Source organism: Pseudonaja textilis, chromosome 5 (assembly GCF_049901715.1).
Source record: "Pseudonaja textilis isolate UNSWEBS1 chromosome 5, rPseTex1.2, whole genome shotgun sequence".
Taxonomy (NCBI): domain Eukaryota; kingdom Metazoa; phylum Chordata; class Lepidosauria; order Squamata; family Elapidae; genus Pseudonaja; species Pseudonaja textilis.
The window spans coordinates 61,159,439-61,184,722 of record NC_141994.1 but is presented as its reverse complement, the minus strand read 5'-3'; the positions used below and the strand labels follow the sequence as shown (position 1 = coordinate 61,184,722).

Here is a 25,284-nt window from a genome sequence, read left to right as displayed (position 1 = left end):
TTGCCCTCCCAGAGGTTCAAGGAAAACTCCGGAGCCCGGGGAGAGCAAAAATGCCCTCCCCCCACCATGGTGCAGGAGGCCGACTAGGCCACGCCCACCCAGCCCACCCAGCAGCCAGGCAGAGAACTCATTGCTAAAATTTTTGAAGCCTACCATTGGACAGGACATTCCTTCTTAAGCAGAATGAATAGATGAGCCATAGCAAGTCTGGAGGGGATGGTTAGGCCTACTTATACTGTAGGGTTTGACATGTTAAAGCCAGCACTATGAATAGTACTCTTTTCTTGGAAACTATAAATTAGTGGTTTATTTGGAGAGAAAAAAATTAAGGTATACTGTACATCTCTTTTGTTTCTGCTTTCCCACTATTAACTGAATGTTCATTTATTCTGATGGTCACAGCCTCTACTTGTGCAAATGTAACTGTGAAACTAGAGTTGGCAAGCTTAATCAGATTGGCCTATTCCAACCATAGAACAGGAGGCAAGCAGTGAAAAGCAATTAGAATTTTCTTCGTTCATTTTACTATGACTTATGGCTACCCAGTTTTTTCTTTCCTGGCTTTTCTTTGATTAAAACCAAAATAGGTTGTTGTTTTTTGTCTTTCCTCCACGAGATGCAACTGGCAGTTCATTATTTAGACAAATACCAAAATAAAATGTGAATTATTATTCTACTTGTGATAGGTTTGTCCTAAAATTAGAGCTAACCTTAAGAATAATGTTTTCAATATCAGCTGGAATCTGGAGTCCCCTAAAGTTTTTACTGCTATTTCAGGGGCCATGTTTCAAATCCTTTGCCTGCAGCTGCCAGGAGAGGAAATAGAACTGTATACTTTAAAATCGGACTCAACTTAATGTTCTTGACTTTCAAAGCAGAACTGGTTCTTTCTCATGCCCTCTGTTTCCTACACTGAAGCACATGGCAGCCTATTTTCCACTCCCCTTGAGATGTTTATTTATTTGTTTAATCCTACCGATTATTTATTAACTCCTCTTTCCAGAGGCACCCAATGACATATAGTCAACTTAAAAAAATAATAATGCCCCACAACACATTATAAACCCTATATCATGTTTCTCGGCTACTTACTGCATTTGAATTAACTTTGTAGCTTTGGTGGCTGATCTATGAATGTAGGAAATGCTATACTGCAGTGTTTCCCAACCTTGGTAATTTTAGGTCAGGTGGACTTCAACTCTCAGAATTTCCCACCAAGTGTAGCATAACTGACTGGGGAATTCTGGAAGCTTAAGTCCACCTGTCTTAAAGTTGCCAAGGTTGAGAAACACTGCTATACTGCATCAGATAAAGGGTTTATCTTATAAGTTCTGTACCAAAATGGCCCAAGAAGGATGTAAATGTACTAATATCTTGTTGCTTTCATACCTTATATTAGCAACTGATATTTAGAGGTTCTCTGTGTCTTTGATGTTGGAAGTAATGCATTGCCAACATGACTACTAGCAACATGATATTGATTTTACTTCCTATAGATCTGTAGAATAATCCCCTGTAGATCTGTCGAGCTCGCGTTTAAAAGCCATTCAAATGGGCCTTAAAAAGTGATATGGGGCCATCACTTCATCTCACTGAAGTGAATTCAATAATTTAATTAGATCACATTTGAAGAGCACTTCCTTTCACCTGTCCTGTATCTTTTAATAGACAATCCCCAGCTTTCAGTAGCAAGGTTACTAAAGAAAAGAGGCAAGTGGAAGAAAACTTAAATACAGGATAATGCCCAAAGTATTGTTCTATGATGGCAAGGTTCACTTTCCTTTTGAAGATATTGTCATCCCTGGAATGAGATTGCAATTTTCATATGGTAATGAGAAAAGCCACATGACACTTCTCCAATTGTAGCAGGTAAACAGCCAGTGGATTCTGATACTGATTCCATCAGGATTTTGGAATATTTTAATTTCAGTGAATTCAGTATTTTCAGTACTTTAGCAATTAAATGCTCCTTTGTGAGAGTTTCTCATATAGAGAATTTCTTTGTGAGAGTTTCTCATATATTCATCTAGTCTTGCAAAAAAAGATTTAGCAGCTGGCATGTCCACGCATAAAATTCAAAAGGTGAGTGGCAACGGGCAAACTTCTGCATCTCAGCCTAACCTACCTTACAGATTATTATTAAGATTATTATTTATTTGAAAATAGACAAACATTATACAAATACTTACATACCACAAATTAAAATTACTTAACCATTTTTCTTGCATGTAAGAACACCGCCTGACAAGTAGGAATGGAATTCCATATTTATTTATTCTTGCCAAGGAGAATATAGGGTGGTGCACAAATTTGATTTCATTTTTTTTTTTTACTCAGATGTCCATATAAGGCTGTTTCACTTCATTTTTATTTCCTCATTTTATATCATGACACTCACTAGGATGAAAGCAAAGACAAACAGCATTCTTCAAGCAGCCCTCCATGCAGTGGTGTCCCTGAGTTTCTGGCACTCTGCCCAGCTTCTAGATGCTATCTCAAGAATTTATCCACCCACCTCAAATCTATAGGATTGAAGTAAGATTACTTTGTCTCAAAATATTTCTCTACATAATATGGAGAAGAGGGAGAGAATGGTAAACATCCTATGAATTTGGAGCAATGGACTTACAGCCAAGAGTTTATCATCAGCGCATGTATATTGCACACACTTTGCCAGACACCTAGCATTTATGCACATATTCTCTACTCATAGTGATTCTTTTGCAATTTCCATAAATCCCATAGGTCAGCACAGGAAAAAAAAATAAGTGTGTTTTTTACAATACATAATTGCATTATTTGCTATAAATTTGCTATAAAAGATATTTTGATGGCTACTGCCTTAGTTGGTACAGAGGGGAATCGAGCCCTTGCTCTAATGTGGAGTGCCACAGGTCTTCCCAATTGTATCATTTAATATCAATGTGAAAGTAATGGACTAGATCACCAGTTGATTAGAATGAGACATCAGTATGCTTATTTAGCTATGCATCACCATTCCAGGGTAGGCAGGAGATGGCTGAGGAAGTACTGAATCAGTGTTTGCAGAATGTAAAGGATGGATGAGGATAAACAAATTCACTCTGAAGCAAAAAAATAAAATAAAAATGAGGTCATGCTCCTACTAAAATAGTTGATCCGTAATTTGGAAGCCCTCTTGGATGTATGGCTCTGCTCAAGCAGCAGATGTAGGTCATATCTGAGTGAAGTTTGCTCAGCATAACTGGTGCTCTAATTATTACCTTACCTGGATCAGCAAACTTTAGTAACTAATCCACTCTATAATTACTATGTCGTGGGGCTATGGTAACGTTTTCCAAATAGGGCTATCTTTCATGATGACAGGGAAACTGTATGGAATTCCACAGTTCTAAGAATTCTAAAATATAGAATCTTAAAGAAGATTTTCCCCATCTCAGTTATACTGGGTTAATCAAAGTGGAATCCCTTTGAAATGCTTTTTCTCATGTTTTTCTTCAGCTGGACTAAGATGTCTCTTATGAGATAAATGTTCGAATACTTCATCCCTGACTTTCTCGCCATTTCTCACAAACAGAAACTAGATTTGAAAAAGATAAATGCCATGCCGCATGATCTCACCACACACATTTCCTAATATTCACTCGAAATGAGTATTTAGGTGGGAGTAGAAGATTGCAGTGAATCACACGGTGTGACATCATGTAGTAAGCATTTCTTGGTATTATGGAGAAGGAGGTGGAAATTTGATAGGATATTACATTACCTCTAGTTTGGTCCTTTCCAAATGAAACTTTATTTTCCGTGTGTGTCAGTTCATTTCCTGGAAATCAGAAATGATGTTTTTATCTCTCTCATAATGTATTCATGAGACTTAATTTGGAGTTGGAAAAATCCCAGGTTTTTTTTTCTTTTTGGTTTATGCTTGCCATTTTGGATTTTGAAGAAGCAGGTTAGGAAAAGTATCGACCAGTGGTGGGATTCAAATTTTTTTACTACCGGTTCTGTGGGCGTGGCTTGGTGGACATGGCAGGGGAAGGATACTGTAAAATCTCCAGTCAGAGGTGGTACTTGCCAGTTCTCCAAACTACTCAAAATTTCCACTACCGGTTCTCTAGAACTGGTCAGAACTTGCTGAATACCACCTCTGGTATCGATGCTTTTGAATTTTGATTTCACAGAAAACTCCTAAGAATACCATGGACACCCCCAAATCCCCAAACCTAAGGATAGAGCAAATAACTGATTATATGAGACACAAATGGCGATAGTCAAATTATCTTACTTTGAGCACATCATGTGAAGATCCAGCTTTCTGGAGAAACTCTAATGCTGGGAAAGGTGGAAGGAAGGAGAAAGAGAGGATGATCTGTAGCAAGGTGAATGGATTCAGTTAACTGTATGCAGAGCTGGCAGGTTTGAAAGACCAGATTAAGGATAGATCTTCAGGGAGAAAATCTATGAGAGATGACAATGACTTGATAGTACATAATCAATCTTGCATAAAGTACTTTCCATCTCTTCAGCACTGCTATATATTTCAGTGATGGTTAATTCACTCACTGTACTGACAATTCTATTAGTGCCAGTACCAGTCAATTCGTTCTAAATTTTTGATTATTTGTAGGGATCTTACATTATAATTAACAATAGTGTTCCTTTTTCAGCATCCATTTATCTACCCAAATAAAATAAAATCTTTTGAACAGGACCACCTGTTAGTGTTTGGGGATAAACCCCTGAGCTGAGTGCACAGCAGCAGTCAAGCCAGGCAGCCAAATGAGAGAGAGGCTGGGCCCAGGAGTATACACACACTTGAGACTAATACACTGTTTGTGGTTTTAAATAGGTATTTAATTCATACAGAGATTAAGAATAGTCATTCAGTCCATATGTCAGTATCCAGTTTATCAATTCAGTTATCAAGTCCATTAAACAGTAAATACAATGTCTTTATCTGCTTGTAATCTTCTCCATATGATACCTTTCTCTCAAGTACTAACGCTGAATCCACAGCTCACCAGTAAACAGTCCTTGTGTTCAGTTGAAATGGTATCTGGCACAGTAGCCATCCAGAGTAAGCAGATAGACCAACACAGTAGGCAGCAGACCAGGAACAGTAACCAGGTGCATCGAGAAGCCGGACTCAGACAGTTGCATCCAGAAGCCGGGGCTATTACGTTTCCCTCCTACCTTTATGGCTGCCTGCAACCGCACCCACAATGACATTGCAGTTTCTTGTGCTTAAAGCTACATAGCACTTAATCCTAGGTTTACATATTTATTCAACCCAAACCAGTTGGAGTATCCATATACCCAACATTCTCCCCTTTTGGGTGACATAAATATGTAATGCCTTACATTCTAAACCCATATTTTTACAATTCTCTAGATGCTTAATAGCACCTTGGGCTTTAGTAAAATGATCAGCTACATTGTCCTCCGACATGCAGTACTCCAGCTGTATCAATTTACTCTGTACAGACTGTCTTACATTAAGATATCTCAAATCTGTATGTTTACTTCTCGTTTTAACTGCAATATTAGTGGTCATTTTAATTGCTGCCTGATTATCTTCATGTACAACTATAGGGTAATTTACAGTTATACCCATATCTTTCAACATTTGTTTGTACATAATCAACTCAGTACACAAAAATGATAAACAGGAGAATTCTGCCTCCATAGTAGACAAACTTATATGCTGTTGCCTTATAGACTTCCAGCCTATTAATGTCTTACCCAGCATTATGGCTGTTCCTGAAGTCGACTTTCTAGTATCTCTTTCTGCTGCAAAACTAGCATCTGCATAAGCACTCAATATGAGATCACCTTCTGGTTCTAAATACAATGCATGGTGTAATGTACCTTTAAGATATCTTAGAATTCTTTTCAATGCATTCCAGTGACATTGAAGCGGGTCATTATTGTGTCGAGCCAGCTGATTAATACTAAAAGCAATATCTGGCCTTGACCAATTGCTAATATATGATAAGCTACCAATCAAAGATTGATACAGTTCCTTATCACATTTGGGACTTTGTGTATCCATTTTGCAAATATCCTGACTCATTGGAGTCTTTGCAGGCTTACAAAGTTCCATTTTATAATCCATTAGCAATTTAGATATCTTATCTTCCTGAGATATCTTAAAACCTTTCTGTGTTCTCAGTATATTCAATCCTAGATATCTCTTTATCTCTCCTAATTGCTTGATTTTTACCTTCTTGGCTAATGATGTTATTATTTCATTTGCTTCATCATTAGTCTTAGTTATCAGAGCAATATCATCAGTAAACAACAATAATAATGATACTTTCCCATTCTTTTCTCTCTTAAATAGACATGGGTCAGCTAAACCAGCTTTAAACCCTATATTGGTCAGTTCCTTCACAATATACTGGTTCCATTCATAGCCCGATTGTTTGAGACCATAAAGGCTCTTCTTTAATAACCAACAATCATTATTATTATCATTGTCTCCTTTAAATCCACTAGGCCTTTTCATATAAACAGTATGTCTTAGTGGAGCATGCAAGTAAGCAGTTTCCACATCTAAATGGTTAACTATATATTTCTTGCTTGCTGTCCACACTAAGGCTGCCCTTAACGTTGCTGCTTTAAGACTAGGTGCAAATACTTCATCATAGTCTTTTGCACTTTGTCTAAAGCCTTGGGCTACTAGTCTTGCCTTATGGATTGTGTTTCCATCCTTATCTGTTTTTATTTTAAAAATCCATTTGCAGCCAATGGGTTTTTCATTACTAGGTAATCTCACGTTTTCATACACCTTCATATCCTTCAAAGATTTCAATTCTTTATTAATTGCTGCATACCAATTGTCTTTCTCTTTAGAAGGATATCTTTTTATCTCATCCACAGTAGATGGCACTCTATTTACCTGGCACACAGTGTTAGCCTGGTATCTATCAGGCGGTCTAGATATACGTGTAGTCCTTCTGGGTATTACTGGGCTTGTATGAGGACTTCTTTGTGTTACTACTTGGTCCTTTTCCTCATCTTGCTGAGCTATTTCTTCCTTTTCTTCTTCTATGGGCACTATCTCTTCCTGTACTTCTCGCTTTACATTTTTCTTAAAGTTACAGGGATACTTAATGGGATTTCTGTAGGATTCAATAACCACCTCTTTATTGCTATCCTGCTCTAACTTATCCCATCCTACGTGCTCTAGAAATTGGGCATTTGCACTACATAACACTCTAGATGTGCCTTTCTCCCAAAATCTATATGCCCTATGGTTAGCTTGATAACCAACAAAGAAAAATTGTTTAGCTCTATGTTGCCCTTTACGCCTGAGTTGTGTAGGGATATGCACCCATGCTGGTGCACCAAATGTGTGCAGATAACTCAAATCAGGCTTCCTGCCATGCCACATGGTGAATGGTATTTCACCAGTGGTTGAGTTAACCACATTGTTTAATAAATGATTAGCACACATTGCAGCCTCCCCCACAAAGAATCAGGTAACCCAGAATCAGTTAACATAGTACGGGTCATCGCCTGCAATGTTTGGCCTCGCCTTTCAACATATGCATTGTGCTGTGGTCTGTATGGTGCAGATGTCTTATGAGCTATTCCAGCTGCCTTTAATCTATTCTGGAATTTGCTATTGACAAATTCCGTACCATTATCTGTCACCAGGGTTATCAGTTGCCGTTTAGTCTTTCTTTCAGCAAACTTTAACCAGTTGAAGAAGTGTTGATATGTTTCAGTTTTGCTTTTCATTAGGTAGCAAAACCCATATCTAGAGTAATGGTCCATAATGCTCAGTATATATCGAGCACCCCCCATACTGGGTTTCTTTGGACCTATAATGTCTGCAAATACAACTTCTAAAGGTTCTTTAGTTTTAAAACCATTTAGCCTATTTGCAGGCATTATTTTACTCTTATCTTCACAACAGACATTACAACGCAAATACTTATCACAGTGTTTTAACCTTATGCCTTCAGATAACTCTACTGTGCGTTTTAGCATTTTAAAATTCACATGCCCCAAACGCCTATGCAATAAATGGATACATTCATCATGAGGCTTGATATTATTAAATACAGTTTGTGCCTCCCCTTTCTTACTATCATGTAAGACATACAATGCTCCATTTAAAGCTGCAGTTACCTTTTTGTTATCTCTTTTCAGTGTGCACTTATTATTCTTAATATCACAATTGCTAAGCATGGCCAGTTCAAAGGATTTCTTTGGCTTCTTTAAATTCTGGCTTTTTCCTTTTCTGCAGAATCTTGCCAAATGTCTCTGCCTCCACAATTAAAACACTTTTTAATTGTGTATGCCGATGAAGATAACTTCTCTTCTTCCGGTGCTTTACTCTACACAGCTGGTTTCTCTCAGGCTTTGAAGATAATTTCTCTTCATTATGTTTATCTTCCCTCAGCTGGCCACATTCACTCCTTCTTCTGGCTTCCTCTAATAGCCTGCCGGTTATCTCAGTTACTGATAAACTGTCTTTAGGCAATACCTCCAATGCAGTCACAAAATCATCATAGCTTCGATCCAAAGAAGACAATATGATGTATACTTGTTGCAACTCATTAAATATAAGCTCTTTTTCTTGCAGTTGTTGAAAAATGCTTTTCATACAGTTTAAATGAGTTAACATGTCTCCATTTATCTCAAGATGTGTTCTAAACAGCTTCCGTGTAAGATTAATATGAGCTCCTACACTGTCTCGAACATAAATCCTTTTAAGATTATCCCAGCATTCTGCAGCATTTTCCATTCCACGGATATGAATGAGTTGCTGGTCAGACAGGGTGAGACCTATGATGCACAAAGCCTGTTCATTCTTTCTTTCATAGTCCTGTATCAGTTTATAATCCTCTTCATCATTGGGATTTAAGTTTGATACATCTGGTGGGTTTGTAATTATGTCCCACAAACCTTCTCTTCGTAGCAGTAAACTGCACTTCATTGACCATGAAACATAGTTTGTTCCATCTAGTCTGGATATCATGGACAGACTTGGCAAATTTACTTGTGCCATTGCTCTGGAGAAAAATAACTATTTAACAAACAGTTTGTCTTTACAGTAATGTGTAACTCTTGACAAACTCTCACTGGTATATCCTGGTTAGCTAGACTGTGCACACTGCTGGGCCCATAACCAATGTTAGTGTTTGGGGATAAACCCCTGAGCTGAGTGCACAGCAGCAGTCAAGCCAGGCAGCCAAATGAGAGAGAGGCTGGGCCCAGGAGTATACACACACTTGAGACTAATACACTGTTTGTGGTTTTAAATAGGTATTTAATTCATACAGAGATTAAGAATAGTCATTCAGTCCATATGTCAGTATCCAGTTTATCAATTCAGTTATCAAGTCCATTAAACAGTAAATACAATGTCTTTATCTGCTTGTAATCTTCTCCATATGATACCTTTCTCTCAAGTACTAACGCTGAATCCACAGCTCACCAGTAAACAGTCCTTGTGTTCAGTTGAAATGGTATCTGGCACAGTAGCCATCCAGAGTAAGCAGATAGACCAACACAGTAGGCAGCAGACCAGGAACAGTAACCAGGTGCATCGAGAAGCCGGACTCAGACAGTTGCATCCAGAAGCCGGGGCTATTACGTTTCCCCTCCTACCTTTATGGCTGCCTGCAACCGCACCCACAATGACATTGCAGTTTCTTGTGCTTAAAGCTACATAGCACTTAATCCTAGGTTTACATATTTATTCAACCCAAACCAGTTGGAGTATCCATATACCCAACACCACCTTCCTGTGGTCAAGGTAGTTTAATAGTGGTATGAAATGAATTTGAATGTGTCAAGCAATGAGAAGGAAATGGAGAAGGATGTACTAGATATACAAATGAAACTGGTGGATGTTTCACTGCTTAAAGATGTACAATTACTAAACCAGAAAACTGACGTGGGTAACATTCTGTAACTGAATGTACAAAACAGGACTGTTAAAGCCTCGAGGGACTTTATGAGAAATGGCTTTTTAAAAGGACAGATTTTACTTATTGGATGTACAAAAGAAATCTGTCAAAGTTCCGAAAGATTCTTGGGACAAAAATAAAGGTAATCAGAAATCAAGCTCTGGGACTATATTTGATGGGATTAAAATTAATCAAGTTTAAAAGAGAAAATTAATTATGTCTGGCTCCCCTTATTCAACTTCTGCTGCTAAAGAATGAATGACCAGGCTTTAGGATTTTGGCTTTTTTAGTTCGGAGCAGTTATGGAGGTAAAAAGAATATAGGTTGTACTAAAAGACAGTTATAAGCTACTAAAATTGTTTTTACTTGATAAAATGAAGGGGGAGGTATATCAACATATTTAATTATATTAATATTTTTTAAAATAGTAGGAATCTAAATACTGAAAAACGATAACTGGCATTTTGAATTTGCACACTGTGAATTTGAACAGCTAGAATCACTCATCATCTTTATCATTCTCAGTCATTCCTGGAATGATTATCCACTGAAGACTACTACAGAGATTTCACTCTGCACACAATAATGGTCACAGATGGAATCCATGTTGCACTGGTAAGGATGCAGGTAGGGGATGATCTGTACCCAGGTACCTGAAACATATTTTTCCAAATTCAAAGTGAGACCTAACAATGTCATTTCCATCTGTTCCAAGAAGGGTTTAGGCAATAGATGAATGAAGTGGAAAAAGATACCTAGGAAGCTTTTCAGGGAGAACAGCCTGAATATCAATAGAGAACACGCCTTCCATGCAAGTTGATTCAATATCTCTGTGGTGTTCCTCTTTCAAAGCAACCTTTTCATGTGAAAGCAAAAGATAAAACACTTTCAAAAGGAATTGTTGTCAGTTGAACTGACCTGGAAAATTTTATGCTATTTTCTCACGATTGTCAAAGGCTAACCTGCCACAAACAATCACATTTCTTAAAAGATTCCATATTTCCACCCCTTAATATAAATGACATCTCATAGCTTACCAAAAAACATTTGAATTAAGAAAGGATAGTAGTAGCTCATACAAAAAGGTCTGGATTTAGTTCTAACTAGCTTTACTCCAGTTGGCTGAAACTTTTATATTTAAATATGGACAGTCACTTCTACTCTGAGTAAACAAAGCTCAGTTAGATGGAATGGAGGTCTAATTCAGTAGAAGACCATTTCTTATGTTCTCAAGGAAGGGCTACTTTATTGGGTCATCAAGTTTGTTGAATTTGGTAGGTTTTTAAAAATATAAACATATATATATAGTGTAAGAATATAGATTTCAGTTACTTTTGAATGGCAGTTTCACACTTCATGAATTCAGGAAATCTCCCCGGGAATCTCCAGACTAAAAAAAATCACAGATGCAGATTTTGCTGTCATAAATCGTTATTTTAAAAGATGCAGGAATTCAAATGTTGGAAACCATATTTTTGAGGGTTTAAAAGCATTATGTAAAAGTATTTTTAATGCCTGGATATTTTTCTCACAGCACTGCACTAAAGATGTTGGGATTTCTTTCAAATATGGTAGAGAAAATGTACCACAGTGTGAGTGTTGTGAGACAGGTTTCCAGTGGTTATTTTCCAACTGAGCCTTTGCTAGCTCTCTGGATTACTGCAGGCCATCAGTTCCTCGATGCTGAATGAAACTTCTTTTCTGAACATAAGAGATCAGTGCACAAACTCCCGAATTATCCCAGTCTGTGTATTGAATTGAACACGAACCGCATCTAATCATGCAACCAAGCAATTGGCTGTTTTATACACCACACATCCAAATTGATTTTCCATCCATGTATAGCCCATTTCATTGTATGCTAAAAATCAATCTGGCAATGTGACGGAAAAATCAGATGACTGCTTGGTCATGTAGCGGCTCTAATATATATTCAACTTGCCATGCAGATAGGATCAATTTTGAGTAGCCGATTCAGATCTTGAAACTGGGAGTACAGAAAACACAATTAATCTACTTCATTTTCTCCCAGATATATTTTCTAAAATCTGCACCAATCCATTATTGTTGCTATTAATCAAAAATATGTTTTCAAGCGTGATGACAATACTCAATAATATTCAATGCACTATAACAAAGATATGGAAAAGGATAATATAATGCTGTATATATTATTTTGTATACCGTAGTAAATTACCTTTCACCACATACTGCATGCCTTGTACAAGGGTTAAGATGCTGCACCCTCAACTATACAAACTCACTGTTTGAGTTTGGGACAATCACTTTTTCTTGGCCCACCCTATCTCATAGGATTGGTGTGGTGAGGAAAAGGAATGGAAGGAGTGTTGTATGCATTACCTTGAGTTCCTGAAAGAAAGGCAAATATAAATCTAACGAACTGATTTATCTCTTACTTTTCATAACAGATTCTCTCTTCAAATATTTTTTTACCACTAACAGCGGATGTGGAACTAATGAGCACTACTACAAGAGTATGTAAAAATCATGTAGTAAAAATGTATATAATTTATTAGCACAACAGCAATAGCACTTAAACTTACATACTGCTTTATAGTGCTTTACAGCACTTTCTGAGCAGTTTACAAATGTCAGCATATTGCCCCCAATTATCTGGCCCCTCATTTTACCAACCTCAGAAGGATGAAAGGCAGAGTCAACTGTGATGGACAGTATTTTGGATGGGAAAGGGGTTTCCTTTCTCATGCTCATCCTAGGGGTGGGATTCTACCAGTTCGCACCTGTTCTCTAGAACTGGTTGTTAACATTCTAAGCAGGTCGGAGAACCGGTTGTTAGAAGAAATTACTGGCCTAATCCTGTAAGGAAGGCAGGAAGGAAACATTCTGGGGTTGCTTACAGAAACAGCCTCTCTGTTAACCCTTATTACATTCTTGGCCGGACTAGACTTCCTGTCTCAGGAATGTCTCTAGAGTTTTTTTCCTTCCTTTGCTGATACTTTGCTTGTGTGGAGTGACCATTCAAAGTTACAATGGCACTGAAAAAAATGACATGACCATTTTTCACACTTACGACTATTGCAGCATCCCTACAGTCATGAGAGGCCAGGTGAGGAGATGCGTGCCTCGATGTGAGGGATATTGAGTTGGCCACACTGAGCCAATTACATGACCACCAAGCCACATCCATCCAGTCACATGACCACCAAACCATGCCCACCAACTAAACCACGCCCACAGAACAGGTTGTTAAAAAAATTGAACCCCACCCCTGGGTTGAACCCACAACCCTCAAGAAATGATCTCGGTCAATCCACTGCAATTATTGTTTGGCTCAGAATAAAACAGACTAAACTCCCATAGACTCTGTCCTGATTAAGTGCAGAATCCAGGATCCAAATTAAGAATCCTTTGTGCACGCAAAGCATATAATTCACTACTGACATACAGCCCACCTCCTCAATAAATTATTGAGTACATTAGCTCTTTGACTAAATTCTAGGACATGGAATTTGCCTAATTTCATTCTTCCTGCATCAATTTACCTTGAAGGCAGAATTTCACATTGGTACAATGTGGTTCACCTAAAAGTTTATTCTATGCCCTCCATATTGTGGAAAAGCATAAAAACCAATCACTGCCAAAACAACCGCTGGGACAAAATAGCAAACATCTAATAAGATCTCAACAGAAAGATGTAAAAGGAGACGCACTGTTTGCAAATAATTTTAATGATTGCTTTCAAATAAACAGCAACGGCTTATTGCTTATTGCTATAATAGTTAGAAATTTCAACATGCAATATTTTAATAAACTCCACCCATAAGGAAATGGCATCATGTGACTAAAAATCTAAGTTTGCATACCTATCCCATTACTTGAGGTCTAAAATAACTTTAGCTGTATAAACCTGTTATTGTTTTGGTTAGAGAGATCCATGGTTAAAAAAAGGATTTGCTATTTTGGCAAGCCAGATAGTGACTACCACAAGCAATGGTGGGATTCAAATTTTTTTACTACCGGTTCTGTGGGCATGATTTGGTGGGCGAGGCAGGGGAAGGATACTGTAAAATCTCCAGTCAGAGGTGGTATTTGCCGGTTCTCTGAACTACTCAAAATTTCCACTACCGGTTCCGCAGAACTGGTCAGAATCTGCTAAATACCACTTCTGAAAGATGACCCCCACTTCAGTTCCCTCCACCCAACTCCATGAAGACCTCACAGTCACCAAGCTACTGGCAGACAGGCAGAAAGCCTTCCAAAATCCCAGCATTTTCTATCATTGAAAGTTTAACAAGGCAGAGCAGAAAGCAGCTGTACAGATGCCAACATAACTAACAAGGGAATTGCAAAAACACTACAGTTGGAAAGTGCTGTAGGAATCAGGCATCTGGATCTTGCTAGTGCTAAATATTGCTTCTACAGCAAAAGGTGTTGACATCACAGTTGGATGTCACAATCACAAACAGTGACCCAGATACAGCAATCAAATTACACTCGGTATGAAGGGTCACAGGGTAATGTCTTCACATCCAAAATGTGAGCTCACTATATATAAATTCCATTTTCAAAACACAGAAATCAGGCAAATACAAATGGTGTACAACTTCACAAGAGTTGCCAGAAGCTCCGTTATAATTTTCACTTAAATTTTCATCTCACTGTTCTGCCTACCAAATTGTTAGTAATGGAAGAAACGAAAGCTAAACAGTTTTAATTACCAGAGCAGTCTCTTAGTTCAAAAAAGAGGCAAATTGATTACCTAGGCCACACTAAATACATAATAGCTATGAGGCGACAATATTTTCTTTCTTATATTTCTTGTTTCTACTCATTCCTATTTATTCCTGGTTCTATCTATACTCTAATACTCTGTGTGTGTGTGTGTGTGTGTGTGTGTGTGTTTGTGCGCGCGTACACACACATGCACGCACACACACACATACACACACACATATATGTGGTATATAAATATATGTAGCATAATTACTGTAGGTACTAATAGCTAAAGCTCACTAATTTAGCTTCCTTATTTTTTCTTAAAGCCTGTCATCTAAGGAAGACCGAAAAAGCAATCTATTTCTATAACATTGCCAGGAAACATGCATGCAATCCCCAAGAACTGAACAACTGAATTAAATGTTTATTTACTTTTATATGATATAAAATTACTTCCAGCACTGTTAATGTAAACGTAGTCTGATGTTTTAATTTTTTGTATTATCACCTACTAAGGCACCTGTGCATTTCACTTAAGGCTAGAGCTTGTAACAAGCAGCCATATTTTATGTTTTCAAAAATGAAGAATCAACTATTCTTCATTCACCAGCTGTTAGGAGGCTTAATTGCAACTTGCGACCATTTCATCACCTGAAAAAACCTAATTGAAATATATGAAGTTTACCTCCACATTTCATCTTAAGAGAGCACGATAAGCTCCATAACCTGATTATTATCTGTCATTCTTTTTTTTTTCTTAGTTTACCTTTTTCAGCACTGAGAAGTTCTAGAAAACTCTAGAAAACCTTGCATGGTATTCACTGATATTAAGTTGAAAGGTATTATCCCAACATGGATTTTAAAAGAATCTGGGTTATTTTACATGGTACATAAAATAAAATAAAAAACCTTATTGAATCTCTCCATCACCACAATATTCTATTTCGATTGTTCTAAATATAATGTATGAAAAACAGTTATTATTATTTTTTAAAAAATGAGTACATAAAATGATGGCAAGCTCAACATACTAACACAATTGTTTTGTTATAGTTCATGAATTAAAGACATCCATGGCACCAGACCAATACCAAGCACTCTGTCAGATCCATGTATCTGCCACTCTTCAATGGAAGAAGAAGGGGGAGGGAAGTTGGTAAAAGAAATCCTTTTTTGATGGAACTTGAATATATTAAATCTTATATTGAATTTGTATAACCTACACTTGATATACAACTGAGAGACTGAAACCAGATGCCCTGGAAACCTGTCACCTCTGGAAGAGATAGCAAAAGAGAAGGGACCATAAAAATTCCAGCCAGGAGATGTTTCCTAAGAAACCCTTCAGAAGATCGTTCTCAGAAGAGGGGAGGGGGAATTAACATGTTGATTCTTTGTTTTACAAAATACACATCAAGATAAGGGGAGGGGTCCCAAATTCCCTTATCTATCACTGCATGCCTGGGAGACGTTAGACGCTGCTTTTGAATCCCTACTTGAATTGTCTCATCTCAATAAAGGATTCCTTTTGAAACATCTAGATTTCAGAAATTCATTCTTGTCAATTGAAATGGGAAAAGTTCATTTAGCCTGACACACCCTATCCAAAACTCAACCCTAGCATAGAGCAAACATCTCGGCTGGCTACAAAACAGCCATCTCAAAACAGCCACTCAGCAAGGCAGGGGTAGTTAGATGTGCAATCTCAAAGGCATTCCAAGATGGCAAGAAAGCAAGACACAGCAATTCCATCTATCTGTGATGACCCGGGGCACAAAGGCAACACAGTCAGATAATCAATAAGAGTCCCTTTATTAGCTCCAGCTTTGCCCCCAATATCCTGGTTACCTTCTGGGCTGGAGAAAAACTCTCCCAGGAACAGCCTTTGGCTGCAGAGAATCGAGTCCAAAACGTGGTCAACAAAAACTGTAACTATAAGTCCAATCAAGGCAAGATGAGGTAATTAGTCCAGCAGGGCAAGATGAGGTAATTAGTCCAGCAGATGTGAAGGAATGGCAGTAATTCAACACAGTTGGGAGGATGCCAGGAACACCGATAGCCAAGGTCAACACAAAATAAACTCACGATTGTTCCCAGCAGATGCCGCACTCAGCTTTCATCTCTTTTAAACTCTCATTTCCAGGTGTGGCTAATGAAGGCAATCAGAGCCCTTTCTTCCCCTGTAAGCCATGCAACCCACGTTGCTCTCTTCTCCATTCTTCCCTGTATGCCCTAGGATGAAGAGGGAGTGGGCCTGGGTCTTCCTCTGAACTCCATCTCCCTTGCTCTACCTCTCCCCTGCTCTGCCCAGATGGACTTTGCCCTTCCCTAGTTTCCTCCACAGCCAACAGAGCCACACTCCCACTCCCTGTCAGCTGTTCGTCTTCTTCCTCGGATTCAGACTCCAACAGGGTCATAACACTATCTGCTTTAGAAAGTACAGTACAATCTTCAGAAAAAGAATGAAAGGGAGTAACTTTCATCCACCCCATATAAATAGTCAATACAAATGCCGAAGACTTTTAATTTAAAGAAACAAAATGTTGCTTTTATCACAGGCAAGACTGTGTATGGTAACTTTCATAGGTAATGAAACTTGAAATAGGAATCTCTTTCTGTCCTACAAGGTATAAACAATCAGCCTAGCAAAATGCCAAACAAACTGTTTGAATCTCATTAGGTTATCATCAATGGTGGCTGCAGCCGGTTTAACAACTGGTTCAGTGAGCGCACGCTTTGCCAGGTAATCATTGAAAACTATAATGCACGAAACAACTCACAGCTGATAGCACATGAATGACAGCTATAATGACTGTCCTCCGTTCTTCCTGAATTTGTCATTGGTCTGTCTTCTGTAAAATGGATGCTGCAGCAAAAACTGAAATGTAATTCAAATGGAGTTAGAAGACCGAATACTTTAAGGGAACAAGTGTTATATTTGTACATGTCCTAGATCCACACAAAATCAGACTGTAAAGATTGTATAACAAAATAATGATTTCTTTCGGGTACATAAACTGGTGTGATCATGAAAAAAGAAAAGGAAGGTTTTTATCACTTCATAATTAAGTTATTGGTCTTCTCAAAAAGCTGAGGGTTTTCCCAACTAGTGGCCTTCAACTCACAAAATTCCAGACTTACGGTGTAGTTAGTGAGGGGGAATAACAGAATAATGAGTTTGTGGTAAAATACCTTGATCCCTGCCCTTTTGATGTATATCTATTGCAAATAATTTGCAGTAAAATTATTATCTAGAGTGGCCCCTGAACTGCAGTACAGCTTTTGAACGAATTTCCCTGGTGTAATAATGAAAGCCCTCCAAACTAAGTGTCAACCCTGAAGCTGTGGCCATTTTCTTATTGTAGCTTTTATCTAAGGAGGTTTCTTTTTTGCTTAGGGCTGAAACAGCCTGGAGCAAGGGGTCAGGGAGGGGGCTGTAGAGATAGCTGGGGTGTTGTAGCCTAAATAAAATTCTTTCCCCTGGAAATCAAGGACGTTCGTGCAGTTGTTTGAAAGGTGGAGACTGAGGTCACCTAGCCACTGGACTATAAGCTGATTGGATCATGTGACTGGGGACTCGGTGGGGGCGGAGTGACAAGGTTTAACTTTAAATTGGGTGCAAAACTGGTGGAAACTTAGAACCGATTTCCCACTGAGACTATGGCACTTTGATATGTCCCAAATAAAATGTTATTTGAGGGATATGCCTGCCTCAGAGTTCTTATTGAATGGGATGTACTACTTGGAACCTTGACATTAAACCAGCCCTCTAAACCTTAAGGCTCCAAACCAAAGCTGCTGTCCAGGATCCTGAGCTCCAGCCATTTACCTGGTCTACCGGGCAGCGGAACAGACTCAGGGAAGATGGAAGAAGAAACCAGGACACTAAGCCATTCAAAGAGGGGGAGGGGAGAGAGTTACATGCAGCCAAAGCCATCTCCTTTTAGAGCAAAGCTTCCTTGACTTTTCTCTAGCTTTAACTATTCCCTCCCCTTTCTGCTCCCACTTGATTGCTAATCTCCTTCCTCTTCTACAATGCAAGTAGGGCCAATTCTCTCTCCAATGCAAAATCCATCTGCAAATGGAATTCTGTCGCCTTCCAGATTTCAAACAACGCAGTATGGCCAGCAATCACCATAGCATTCTTGGTTTTTCTAGACCATAAACCAGATTCCTACTTTACAGCTCAGAGATTTAAAAAAAAAATTGCATAGGGTAGTTTTTTTTCAGTATGCATCAAAAATCTGTCAAAAAATTATCCATAGTTCTGACTGCAGAACTGGTTTAGGTAAACAACTTCAGTAGGTCCAAGTTAATTTTGAAAACTTTCCATCAGAGCACATGCCAGAAATATTTCTTGAAGCCCTTTTCTAATGAAGCCACAACTTCACAATCCAATATAAAATGCCAACGGGTAGGTATTCACATTCAGAAATTTCCTGAGTTCATTTCCCAGCTGGGAAGCAGTCACTGATGCTAAGAAGAAATAGACATCGAAGCCAGCTGCCAGAAAAGGGATCCTTTAATTCAGGAAGGCAAGAAAAGTAGTGACACAGCTCCAGCGCTCCTGGCTTGCAAGCAGATTGGAAGTGTGAATCTGAGCCTTTTATGCTTAATTCCCCTTTGAAGCTCCTGCATCTTGATGGGTTTATGCGTGTGCCTCTAGTTAAAGGGATTGCCCTGGATCCTGTCTTCCTGCTTTAATGGGTTAATCCTGTCCCAGGACATTTGTCTTTCCTATCCTGGGGCTAATTTTGTCGGGGGCAGGAAAAGGGGAGTTCTGGTTATGTCTTCTTAATGGCTCTACTGAAGTGTTTCTATTGCCAGCTCAGTTAGCAGGGCTGCTCTGAGTTTTCTCTTTCAGCTGGTGATTCTTGGTTTTCTTAAAAGGGGAAGGTCTGGCTTGAGTTTCTTGGCACTGTTTTCTGAGGTGTCTGGTGCTGTGAGGTTTCTGGCACTGTCCTTTTGGGATGTACACCCATAAACATAATTCAATGACTGAATGTATAATTTGCAGATACAAGATTTAATCTTTGAATTTCTAGGTATAACAGAGCAAACTGGATACACTTTAGATGGACTCACTCTGTGAGAGAACTTCCTGTGTATTCTTATCAGTACCCATAAAATATTTTGTTCAAGAAGAAATCCCATTACAGGGAGATCTCACTTACTAACCTCCTCACTTAGCAACCATTTGAAGTTATGACATGCTGAGGAAGTAATTTTATAGCCACTCCTTGCATTTACAATCCGTCTCTGGCATCCCCACAATCACGTAATTGACATTTGGGCACTTTGCAAAGAGGAGGGATTTATGATGCCTCACTTAACAACCAAAGTGAATCACTTAACGATTGCAGTGGGAGGGACATTGTAAGTCTGTCCCAGTCATGTGATGTTTCACTCAGTGACAATGGTGATAGGAGTTGCGGGTCCCGATTGTGATCACTAAACAAGGACCACCTTTATTCTACTCTATTTATTCTATCTTACTACCTACACTTAAGATTACCATCCAACATAACAAAGAAAGTAGTCAAATCAATTGATATCATACTATGCTTCCTTTGGACCCAGTTGTGATGAAGACTGAACAGATTGTGCCAGTAGATAGGCTGTCATCTAAGAAGCTGTACTCCTGTGAATATAAATTTACTATGTCAAGAAGCAAAAACTTGTCCTTTTTGTTCCTGTCTAACTCAGAATTTTCACAAGAGGAATATCCTCTCTTTTTCTTACTGAATTGCAAGTTAATGTTTAGATACTGCTAGATTCAAGGTAACCCTCTCTCCACATACATAGATCTACAATCTAATGTGGAGCCCTGTGGTTGTTGTAGAAGTGTCATATTTAGTAATTTCAGAAGATAATTTTCTTCAATGAAATGGCTCTTCTTTCCGATTGTATTTGATTTCCATGCCCAAAGAACAACAGTATTTCTAAAGCAGCTTTTTCTGCCTCAGCCACACCTGCTGTCTCACCCAGGGCTTTTCAAAGACAAATGAAATACTTGACTCTCAACGAATGAGAACTTAGCAGAAAGTAATAGCAGCTTTCCTCCTCTCTAGCAGGGGAATGGATGATACGTATCAGAGAGCAACTGTAATATACTCAGCCTGAATGCCATAGAATTTGACAGGTACAGTAGGTAGACCAAAAAAATAGCCCTTGGAGACTTTACAATCACACAGAAACATCACAATTTGGGGGGGGGGGGAGATCAGCTTCTGAAAAATATAAGGTACCCATGTCAAATACCTTCCTACACACAAAATGTATATTTTATTTTAATGAATGAATGAAGTTGTAAAATTTGATTGTTCTTGATCTATATAAATGGTATTTTCTTCCCTCCCTTTCTCTGCAGGTTTATCCCATGTAATTGAACAGACTTTGGGAACAGACAGGGATGTATATAGCACCCTTCTTTCTTGAGCTGTTTTATTTTAGTTCTTCATTTAAACCAACATTTCTGAGTTGTCAGAATTGTATGGTTGGCAGCAAAGTTTCTCAATGTGACAATGTGCTTTAATTTAAAGCGATTCAAAAGAAAAAAAATCCATGCACAACAGCATTAAGAAAAAGTAAAGTTCTTTTTCTTTAAAACAAAAAGAATAATGAACACATTTTGCATCACAAAAATCCATGGGAAACCAGAATATGTTAAGATCTGCTTAAAAGTAAACAAAGAAAACTGACAAGCTAACTTACCCAAGGATATAAATTCTACAGTTGGGGGGGTGAAGTTGTGGAAATGGCACCAGAAGGAAAATGCATCCCATGTTTCTCTTAACCAAGTTTGTCTTTCTTACTACCAAAAAGAAATTTGGATAATAGAAACCAAGAACGTCAGCTAAAAGCAGCTTCCAATAGGAGGAAATAGCCTTTCAGATATTCCGACCCTAATCATTAGGTATCAGCTATAAACAAGTGGATGATACAAGGTTGTTTACAACAATAACACCTACTCCACCCACCAGAAAATGGGAGGCAGGTGTATTAGGTACGTTCAACATACAGTATGTATATATGATAAAACAACAGCACTAACAGTAAGAGATATCAGAGAGAATTCAAAATACTTTTCTACATTTTCCAATGCTTTTAAAAATATTAGAATACTTTCCCAAGCAACTTTTGGACTGTTGCAGTTCAGAGCTACTATATCTAGGCTGTTATGTTCAAGGTAGCCATCAGAAGGCAACAGAGTTAGCTTTTGCTATATCTCTGTTGCCATCTACTTGTCATTTTGATTTCTGCAGCCTAGGTATAATACCATTAAATAAATAAAACTCTCTTAAACACATATTATAAATTTTCTCATAATCATTGTATTAACCACATTAATAGTGTAATTTTCTGCAATTTCCCACAGTTTAACAAATTGCTCACGATTAAGCCCACAATCGCTGTCACTTTTTCAATATATTCAAGAAGAAATATATTAACTCGTTTTTCTTTCTATTTTTTTAGAATATACAATATACATTAGCAAGTTGCTGTTTTATTTAGCAGTTCCTATTTCCATATCACACTGATCAGAATTTGTACATGAATATTTAACATTTGGCTTGGTGGCAGAATTAAATTTGAACAGACATAATTATTCCAGTATTTTTATCTTGCCTTTCTAATAATCATCACAAAAACAATTGGATATTCATGGGACCAAATCACAAATAAATTTGCTTCCTAAGATAAGGAAATCCTTAACAGATACATTTACTGTCATTCTTCCTCCAACTTATCTCTCCGAAAAACTGCTTTAAATACAGCCACAACTTTAAGTCTGTTATCTAAAATTTATTATCATACTAGCTTTGGGGATCTTTGGGTTTTTTTCCCCTTTTGCCCAGAAGAAATTACAAGTAGTCCTCAACTTACAACCATTCATTTAGTGATGAAAAAATTGACTTGGAACTGGCCCTTGTGTTTACAACAATCACACTATCCCTATAGTGACATGATTGAAAATTCAGGTACTTGGCAACCAGCATATATTTACAACAGAGGCATCATCCCTGGGTTATCGGATCACCTGCCCAGCTGATTTCCAAGAAGCCAAGCCAATGGGGGAAGTTGAATTTGTTTAACAACCATATAATTCACTTTAAAATTATGGCAAAAGAGTTTGCAAAATTGGGTTTGATTCATTTAAAAACTGCCTTGCTTAGCAACAGAAATTCTGGTCCCAATTGTGGCCATAAATTGAGGACTACCTCTATACATTTGGAAACCGAAATGCAAATATATATTCCTTCTTTTCTATAATAAGCATTGCCCATATTGAACAAATGGCATTACCGCTGCATTTAGAGAAAAAAATTCAAGCAAAAGAAGAAAGGGAGAAAAAAATCAATTACCATACATCAAATACACAAGTTCTATTGTCAAACATTTGAACGTAACACTAAGACTGTTTATTAGCTCAAATAAATAATCCTCCACTGCTTGAAGAAATATAAAGAACATAGGCAATGTTCCAACAACACATATACCAAACACAAATTTGAGATTTAATCCAAATATCAAACAATCCAAGACTCTAGAGCCTGAAATCCATGCATACATCCATAACTACAACATGAGTACATGGCATTTCAATCTTTCAAATGCCTTTTTTTCTTGAGTTCCGAATAAGATCTTTTTGCTGCCAAAGCCATAAGCATAAACCAAGACTTACCAGATTGGAATTGGTGGCATTGGAATCGTCTTCTGGAAAGGGGATATAGATAGCTAAGGCCACACAATTGGCAAAAATAGTCAGTAAAATAATAATTTCAAATGGTCTGAGGAATGGAGTTAAGGAAGATAGTTGGTTTCTTAAATCGTAGCTTCAATCGTATAAGCTAATTATGCTGGAAGGAAAAACAAAGTTAAAAAGGATTCTGTTTAAAGAAGACTGTTCTAATTCTTTGTATGTTGAAAAGAAACACCTGCCTTTAAAGTGCTTTTTCTCCTTCCCAGCCAAATTTCTTCTTAATATGTCAAAAGCATCGTAGGTCAGTCGCGTGCCAGAATACACATAGATTCCTTAAGCTTTTCTTTGGTCTTTATTTAAGCTGAAATTTGTTTATTTCCATCTTTGTGGAGCTGCTTTTGAGCAAATTGCTTCCAACTAAATCTCTTTATCTCTAACTACATTTGCAATACAATTTCATTGTCATCTATCACTTCAAAGAAGCAACTTTTAGAACTCTTTTTCTGCCTTTCTTTGACTTCTTTGGGTTTTTCTGTGTCTTATTTCTGTCAAGTTTGGAAAATACTTTTTTTATACAAAGGAAGAATATCCAAAGAAGCTCTAGGGCAGGGGTGTCAAATTTGATTTCATTGAGGGCCACATCAAGATTGTGCTTGACTTTGGGGGGCGTGTTGTGCATGGCCAGCTGGGGTGGGCATGGACAGCTCAATGTCACTCATGTTGGGGGGTGCCTGTGGTGGCCTGAATGCTCTGCCAGTGAAAATGGGCTACCAAGCTCCGTTTTCAGCTGCGAAGGCCTCCTGCAACCCTCTGTCAGCGAAAACAGAGCTTGGGAGTGCTGCCTGCAGCCATCGTGAGCTCCGTTTTCAGCTCCTGCAAAACTCTACCAGCGAAAACAGAGCTCCAAGGCCTGCATGCATGTTGTGTATTCTGGAATTAAGTAAGTTTGTGACCTTATTCTATGTCAAACTTTTTGGGCTCCCATGCCAAAAATTGCCAGAAGGCAATGCACGTGAGGGCCCCCACGCCTCCTACACATGTGTGTGCAACCCCCCACATATGCAGCACATCTCTGCATGTGTGCATGATCTCCCCATGCGCCATGCATCTCTATGCATGCACGTGCATCTCCTGCACACCCCTCACCCTCCTGCGCATGTACGCCAGATAACCAACAATCAGCTGTCGGGTGTGCGGCATGCGTATGCACTGTGGGGCTCTTCTGGGCAACCGGCACAGCAGAAGTGGCTCTGCGTGCCACTTTCGGCATGCATGCCATAGGTTTGCCATCACGGTTCTATGTTGTAGACCTGCTCTATCCCGTTTTTCCCTTTTGGCTGAATTTGTATGCATGATGTTAGGGAAAAGTAAGATATAGCAATGTGTCCCTAAATATTTTACTTCGACCTATTTGCTTTTTTGGTAGTTCATAACAGAATATGATATCTGCATTTAAGAGGAAAACCGGCCTATCAAAATTTGATTTTGGTTTCCCTTCTCCAAATCTGTACTGCTTTTTTCTGTAGTTCTGTGCAGTAGAGATGGATAAAGAATCTGGCACTGCAAAAGTTCAAATACAATTTTCTTCCGTATAGCATTGTGTTTTACACTTTAAGGTCAAATGCACGAATATAAATTGTAGTATGGCAGTTTCTGGGAACAGAACTGTATAAAGACAACATCATGTGGAAAACAATATATCAAAACAGGAACCGACACAGATCTGGAAATGACAGCCATGAGATGGATGCGAATATAGTACTTGATGCAGAGATTCAAAACAAGGATGATTTGATCAATTCTTTAAACTGAATTGATTACTGAATCTAATTACGTGGTTCTGCATCAATTCAAACAAGCTGAATGTTTCTGTAAATGCCCAAAGCTGATTCAACAATTCAGTTTTAAGCTGAGTGGACCTGAATCATTTTCCAAATTAATCTGAACTAAACTGGATTACTTTTCTGAATCAGACTG

The 25,284-nt window shown here is 38.3% G+C and overlaps 1 protein-coding gene across 7 annotated transcripts in view; it reads right to left on the bottom strand.

The window, feature by feature from the left end:
* CACNA1C (calcium voltage-gated channel subunit alpha1 C) overlaps positions 1 to 23,395 on the bottom strand; it is a 424,790-nt gene extending 401,395 nt beyond the window's left edge. For 6 of the 7 annotated variants that reach the window (XM_087935069.1, XM_087935074.1, XM_087935071.1 and 3 more), the window contains exon 1: positions 23,290 to 23,395. The gene's annotated coding sequence lies outside the window, so the exon portion shown is untranslated. The remainder of the gene's footprint in view (positions 1 to 23,289) is intronic. The other variant, XM_087935073.1, reaches the window with a different exon arrangement.
* Between the last annotated feature and the right edge of the window lie 1,889 nt (positions 23,396 to 25,284).